We start from the raw sequence: 8,252 nt of genomic DNA on the forward strand, positions 1-8,252 counted from the left end.
CAGCCAGCCTCAAGTGGAAACTCAAGGGACTGCAGTTCTATATGCCTCGTTTTCATTTGTCATTATTAAAGTTTCCGTTTGTTCTGGCATGACTGTTGTTCTCATGCTACAACACCCGTCCGTTTGCCACTGAGCAAATTCTACTAAAATGTTTTTAAAATCCCTCTTCTCCTTCTGAATAGACTGTTTCCAATGCATAATTTACCTGATGTCCTCCACATAAAATATAAGCTTTAAATACCGCTGAATCTTTCATGATGTATTAGAGGCAGCATGTGGATTACATCACTTCTGAATGTCACCGGATTTGCCATTATACATTCAGGTCCATTAACTACTGCTCTAAACAGAATCACAAAAAAAGTGTCTTCTCTCCCACCTTGTTAGCACACTTAGATCTCTTTTCATTTATAGCTCCACCTGCTGTTTGCTTTCTTATAATAGGAAATGTGGGGAGGACACGACAAAATAAAGATAACAGTAATGGGTTTCGTTGAACATGATAGCCGTCGTCTGTCAGCTTGTAATAAACAGGGCAGTCAGTGTAAAAACATGGACAGATATTGCCCCTTGGCTTGCTCTACTTTACAGGTGATTTCTGGATAATTGGCCCGCCGATGAATTGTACCCACAATAAAAAAAAGCATCAGCTTGCCTTGTAAACCTCAAACATTGTTATTTTCCTTTGGAAAAGTGATCTGACTGGTTTATGCCTTGCACATGCTTGTAAAAAATCTGCCATTTAACCTCCCTGAATCTCCATTTTGTCCCGAAGCAAGATGGAGCTCAGGGTTGAATAACAGTAAGCTTATTCTCTCGCTGCACTCACATCACATCCTATCCTACACGCCGGCTGCTGAATTATTCAGCTGTTTGTACCTGTGAGGCAGCCGGCCCTGTTAAGGGCTGCCCCGGTATGATCTATAATTAAATATAATGCAACATGAAAGTGCATAAGACATGAGACTGGGGTTTGGACAAGTCACTCAGACTTCCGTCTAGTTATCCATTTTTTGAGGGTTCATATGCTGACTGCAGCTGTTTGTGGAGTATTTATTTTAGCTTTTTTTTTTCTAGCTTTGTGTACATATTTCTTCCCTCCTTTGCTTGGCTTCTTTCCTAGGCAGTGGTCTTGAATGTTTGCGATCTGTAGTTGACATTATGGGGGCAATAAGATCAAGTCTTGTTCGACTATGCTATTATTGTCCCGCTCTTCTCCAAGTACACAGTATTACAGCCAATAGGGCCCCTGTCTCTTGCAGTTTGTTTGTTTTGTTCCCCCTAGCAGCTCAATGGTAAAGCCTTTGAAAGCTCACACTCAGAAATAATCCTGCGGTGCATTTAGAAATATGACCGTAACAAAACAGTTCGTGGGCTTTTAAAAATTGACCATAAGAGATGCTTAAAAGTCAGCATCCGTGCCTTGTTCACTGCGTGCGTCCAACCCTCCTGGAGGTCGATGCAAACAGTACAACATACAGAAGTGGACGTTTTTAAGAGATTTTAGAAACATTGCCAAACTAAGACTGTGAGGGGGAAAAGTTCAAACAGTTATGGACATTTATTAAATGAGAAAATCTCAGTTGATGTTCAAGGCCTTAACCTAGCTCTCTCACACACACACAGACACACACCACAGTGGGATCCTTGCATCTGTCCAAATGTGAACGGTAATATCTCCACTTTGCAGGCGGCAGTGGGGAGGGAAGGCTTAGCGGCTTGCTCACTTTCTTCCTTCACTGGCTGTGAAGTGGAGTCTGAGGTGTCAGGAGTTTTTTTTTTTCAGCCCCCCCCCCCTCCCTTCCTTCCTCTCTCTCTCCCTCTCCCTCCCTCTCTCTCTCTCTCTCTCTCTCTCTCTCTCTCTCTCGCAGTCCTTTCACAGCGAGTACGTCTCTATAGTGGTTGAGTCTGTGCTTTACAGGGAACACTGCGAGCGCCTGATAAGAGGCTGAAAGCAGATATATACATCCTGGAGTGAGCCACAGACACACAGTCGGGGAGACAGTAAACAGATCACAAACATTATGTTTCCCTGATTTACATGTGGCATATGATACAGAGGTGTAAGCGCAGAGTGATGGGTAAACGCTAGCTAACTTCTATCTTCGCGCCCCTAAAAGCACAGTTAAGGGAAGGGAATCATTCGCAAGGGTGCTTTTGAGCAAAATAATACGATGCCATAACATGTCTCACTTTGCTCCCAGCCAAATTGAATTGACCCTTCCATCAATATTGTGCCAGGAAAATTATAAGAATAATTTCCGTCTACAGGCAATATAAACAGAGTGAGTGTTTATTCCCTGCAGCTGTGTGCTGGGAGTATTTGGAGAGTTGCATCCCCCCCTAGACAAGCTTTTACCTCTTCCCCTTACAAAGACCCAGCAATTACTCTGGTTTGCTGACACCCTGAATACCAACACAACAATGCCTCTTCTCCCTCTCTCTCTCTCTCTCTCTCTCACACACACACACACACACACACACACACACACACACACACACCATCTTACGACCACCCTCCGCACCCAAACACCCCTCACACCCCTCTCCAAGTACAAAGTTGCCCCCATGGTTGCTATGACTACAGCAGGAGTTCATAAATCCAAGCGCAGAGGGAACCTTGATTCCTTCAAATTATCTCTTTTTTTTTGGGGGGGGGGGGGGGGTAAATGAAGGGGGGAGGTTGGGGGTGATCTATGAAGGATTTGGATGAAGGAGGTAGAGGAGGACATTGCTCTCTCCCCTCTTTTTCCTCCGCCACGTTCTCGGCTGCAGCAGATGGTGCCGTGTGGCTGTGCCATGCCACCGTCTGAGGAGGGCTGCCATAAGGAGGCAGGTTAGTCTGAGATTTGGGGTGACGGTGTTTGGCAGGGGCTACAAAGAGAAGATGAGGGGAGGGAGAAGGCGCTCTGTGCCGCAGGCTGACACAAAGGTAAGCTGCTGTTATGTTTCTGTCTCTGTGATTTAGTGACCATGTGGTGAAGGGAGTGGAAAGTGAAGGTAGCTTCAGGGGTTCAGTGATATCAGACTGTTTAAATTTGATGAAAAAGTATATTATTAGTTACGTCATTCAGTCCTTAAAACATCCCATATGCAAAAAAAAAAATAAAAGATATATTTTGGAGATTTGGAGATTTTATACTTGAGAGATATGACAGTGGATATAGTCAGAAATCAGGGGGAGAGAGAGAGAGGGAAATTACATGCAGGAAAGGAGCCACAGGCCAGATTGGAGCCTGGGCCTCTATACATGAGCCGCGCAAACTAACCACTAGGCCACCGGCGCCCTCATATGCATTTTTTAAAATGAATTCATGTTAATTTGATATCAATTCCTCTATGAGCTATAAAAGTACACCATGCAGACCATCAGCTACAAGACTGACTATTTCATGATAGTTACTTTTCAAGCCTGTTCACGCTTGATGACAGACAAATCAATTTATCAAAAGTGAATGAATTTATACATTTCAAGAAAAAGAGTCAAATAGAGTGATATGTTGACAGTGAAAAGACAGCAGGAGGATTTATTATTACAGAATGATATAATTCACACATAAAGGAGAGCATCAGCAAAGAGATGAACTGCTCTGTCAGCAGGCTTAATCAACACAACATTTAAGTCCCTAACTGTTTTTTTAATAATTCTTGCAAATAAATAGCTTCTTCACATCCCTGCCCAACTTCCGACTTTGGAGTGACATTTTTTAAACTGTACATTGTAAACACTATGATGCCATTCAGTTGTAAATCAGCTCAAGTGGTTTACAGCTCAAAGGAAAGTTTGTAGAAATACTAAAACTTAGAGGTTTATGTTGTGCATTATTTTCTTAGACTTCATCAAGGGTTTGTAATCCGCTTTTTACACTTCTTTGTAATCATCAAAGAAGGATGCGGTAAGGATCGGCATGATGACATCATCGGTGACAAGATGTAAGACGGCAAAAGGATGTCGCCTAAGTCACAAGGGGCAATGTGGGATAGTTTGAGACACAAAAGGCAGCTCATAATGTAACACAAACTGAGATCATTGTGATTCCATGTCCTTGATGGTTAAGCTGACAGGCTGAAGGATGGTTGTGACTCTGATAGAGACTGTATGTGCACATGTATGCACATTTTATTTTGCCATTAAAAACATGCTGCAATCATTTAGCTGGAATTAAAAACATAATTTGAAAATGTCCAATTACATCCAGTCTGACATCCTGAGCCAGGGCACGACATGACAGAGCCTTGGTGAGAACATTGTGTACAGGCCTTTGCATGAGCGGTTGGATGGGTGGAGGGGTTTTGGGGGGGGTGGGGAGGGGGGGGTGTAGAAGAGGGTTGCTGGGGGTCATCTGCCTGAATACTCCTGCTCACATCCTGGCTGCCTGTCTCCCTCTCGCTGTCACATGCAAACTCTTATGTGCACATTTAGCCTCCCGCATGCATTAAACCCATCTGCAGAGCGTCCCTTCTGCACGTTAACGGCATAATCGCTCCAAAAAAAAAAAAAAAAAAGATGGAACACACACAACTGAGGCCCCGGATGCACCACCACACACATGCACACATAAACACTGGCATTACATCACACTCTGTGCATTGTATGCACCAATACACTCTTAAACACACACACACAAATGCACACACAGACACACCAGGCCCTCAGAATCTGTGGCCTGGAAGAATGGAGGCAGTGTGCAGCCAGGCAGCCTGCAGACAAGGGCAGGGACAGCGTTCTTCAGGGGTATGCTTGTGTGTGTGTGTGTGTGTGCGTGTGCGTGCGTGTGTGAGAGAGAGAGTATGTAGGGGGTAAGGAGGGCCTGGAAATGTGGGTAGGTTTTGGGAGGGGCCCTTTCCCATATGTCTGATATGCATTCAAGTAAAAATAAGTCCCAAATAAATCAGAGACGTTATGGGAGCTTCGTTATCACAAACTAGGAGATCTGTTGTCGCATCTTACAGCACAAAGCCGGTGAAGGAAGTGAGCTGATCCTTACAAGCCAGTTTGGGAATAAATTATTAAAATCACGGATGTTTCCGAGCTAAATTTAGCAGCTTGTCTAAAAGCAGCACTCAAAGGATTACAACAAAAAAAGAGCTGCTTTTAAAGAAAGGCTGAGTATAAAATGAAAAGTCTGTCATTGTCTGCAAAGCTTCTTGTCAGCTGAAACTCCACTGGACTTCACAAAAACAGCGAACACAGGAAATAAATACCAATCTAACCGTCTTCTTAGCCTTGGGGAAAATATAGGAAATGCTAGTTAGATTTTTAAACACATACTGCAAAGATCTACTGTAATACTTTTTTTTGTGAAAACTACCTGGACAAAACTCATTCTGGGTTTTCTTCTTTGGAAGATTTAAAAAAAAAAAAAAAGCCAATCAAAAAGGAGAACACTGACAGACTGTCTTTTCTGAAAGCCTAAAACTTACTTATCTAATACAATTTAAGTTTGGGTGAACTATGCCTTTAAAATCTTTCTTTTGCTGTGCTTTTTTAGAAGTTCCTTAGAGTCAGCTTCTTAACCTGTCACAGTTCTGCTTCAACATTTAACAGTGATTAAGATTATACAACCAAATCTGACTTCACTATGTGCGTGTTTCTTTTAACTTTTAAGCCATTTAGCTGACACTCTCATCCGAAGCTGCTTACACTGTGCGAGCAGGTAGAGTGGTACTGTGTTTTTGCTCGAGGGCATGTCAGCAGGACACTCATCACTTCATCTCACAGGACTACAATATGATGTTTACAGCAGATTACACAGTTTTCTGACCTATTTCTATCCAGATGCCTTTTGTTTCGAGCTCCATAAAAACATACGCAGCGAGGCATCCTCCACAGCTCATCATTCTTATCACATACAGTATATTGATTAATAACTTCTTCACAATTGATGTTCAACGTAAGAATATAAAGTATACAGGCTGGTTAAAGTGGGGGCTTTTATTTGACGTGGTTTTGTGCAATGCTTCAAAGTTCACAGGTTTCAATTTGTGTAAGAAAACCACCAAACTGCAGCTGTTCTCTGTATAACAGCCACGGTCTCTTTATGCTGCCTCTTTTTTTCTCTTTCATTTTGAACTTACTGCATTTTACTTCCTTTAATCATCATCAGTTTTTTACATTTCAATGCAAAAAAGAGGAAATATTTGACTGAAATAAAGACACACAGGGTCTGCTAAAGGCCGTTGTTTCCTCAAAGGGAGGGGGAGAGACTGTGTGTGGGAAAATTCTGAGCGAACCAATAAACCCTGATTTTCCAACTTGTACCAAGCACTCTGAGAAATGATGTGGTTGTTTTTTCCAAATTGCATGTTCCATCACTCCAGTAAGGGCAATTGTCACCAGGAGATGCATGAAATTATTTCGAAACATTGAATTAAAGGTATAAAGGTATGAATATAAACTCTTAAGGTCTTTGCTGCATGTGCTATGACGCTGAACGCACCTTTGTAAGAAGGCTGTCACATCCATTTGCACTACTGCGTCCAATCATTCTGCCATTACGCCTCATCGTTTCGCTCACCGCTCTTTTCCTCTCCTCCCTTTCAGCCATCATTTTCCTTTCAGAGAGGCAGCTGTGAATGAGTCTGCATGTGAAGGTTTAAAGTGTGTTAGTGTGTGTGTGTCAATGGAGAGAGAGATTGAGATGGAGAGAGAGAGAGAGAGACAAAGAGAGGGAGAGGGAGGGAAGTTTGCCAACTAGCCCTCTCTTTTGAAAACCCAGAGGGCCCGGCTGACTGCTGTCTCCAACATGGCCGCTGTAAATCAGTGTGAGAAGGAGCTAAGTTAATTGCACAGGCGTTTATGAAGGAGAAAGCCTTGATTTACTCCAAAAGCTTTACATCTCCCCTGTGGATGTGGAGTGATGAAAGGAGTGGAGTAGGGAAAAGGAGGGGGGGGGGGGTATGGCGTATGGTGGTGGTGTTCGGGACAGGGGGAGCACATGGGGGCTGTGAACAAAGTTCACTTGCATTCACTTGCAGCATTTTAGATAAGCTGATTGGTAAACTAGATTGTGGTTGGATATGAATCTATTGCCTTGGGAACAATTATTAGAACTTGTTAGAAGTCAGGCTGACTTCGGTTCAGAAGGGAGATTTTCATTATGGAGTCATTTAAGGGAGCAGCACAAATAAAAGGAATAGTGTGTATACAACTTTGCATACATTTGCATAATGTAAATACTATGTAACAATTAGTTTCAGTGTATGCGTCTTGCCTTCAAGCATCAGAAGAGTTTACATATAAATGCCCATTTTCTAACCATAACCTATGCAGTTCAGTGTTTTTAGCGCTCAGCGTCCTTCGTGCAAAAACACTCTTGGCATCAGCTGGTCGCTGCCCAAACAGCGTACTTGCTTGACTTTTTGAACACCACCATGGTCGTCAATGTCACTTCTCCCTCACCTACACATCAAAATCAAGAAGCGGTGGGACTGATATCAACTACAATTGCAGAGATTAAACTAATACGACTTGACTGAGGTGTAGAGCTGCTGCCTATATCAGGACACGATTCCTTCACGTTAGATTGTATCTGTTTTTGGTGGAGATCCCTTCAATTAAAGCGAACATTAGGCACATGGAGCAAATTAAAGCAGACCATACGGTTACTACCGAGGGAAGCGGAAGTGCATTGAATGGACTTGGTAACCTAGCAACAGTAAGCGTTGATGGTAAACTCTTAGAAATTGAGGTTATGAGTGCTGCCAGCACAAGTAAAGTCGTTATAGACACAGGCCCTTAATGATTGAAAAGTCAGTTAACTGATCATGTTCTTAAATAAATGATAAATGAATAAGTTTTAATACTTCAACGGATTGTTTGGTTCTTACATGTATGAGCTGTGTACATGGTGTTGTAACATTTAACCCCAATTACTGACAGCAAGTTAAGCAAATCGGCAAGCAAATGAGATCAGGTATTTTCATTATAGTGTCAGTTAAAATGCCCTGACCTTTTCTGCATTTCAACAAACAGGTGAAGTTATTTGTCACCTGCTTGCTCATTTGTATTTCATTTTCTGAAGCAGAAGACCTAAGTGATGCCATAAAAAGCTCATCATCATAATCCCCTCTGCAGGACCGCAGGACCATTATATCAGGAGAATGTTGTGCATCCCATCAGCAAGTTTCTTGCTTTCTTTTCACTCGTGTTTTACACTTACACAACATTTAAAAACATAACAGCCCGCTATGACAAACTTGACTCATCTGCTGCTACACCAACTGAATATGTAGCCTACATTTCCCAAAAG

This window comes from Labrus mixtus, chromosome 3 (genome assembly GCF_963584025.1).
Source record: "Labrus mixtus chromosome 3, fLabMix1.1, whole genome shotgun sequence".
NCBI lineage: Eukaryota > Metazoa > Chordata > Actinopteri > Labriformes > Labridae > Labrus > Labrus mixtus.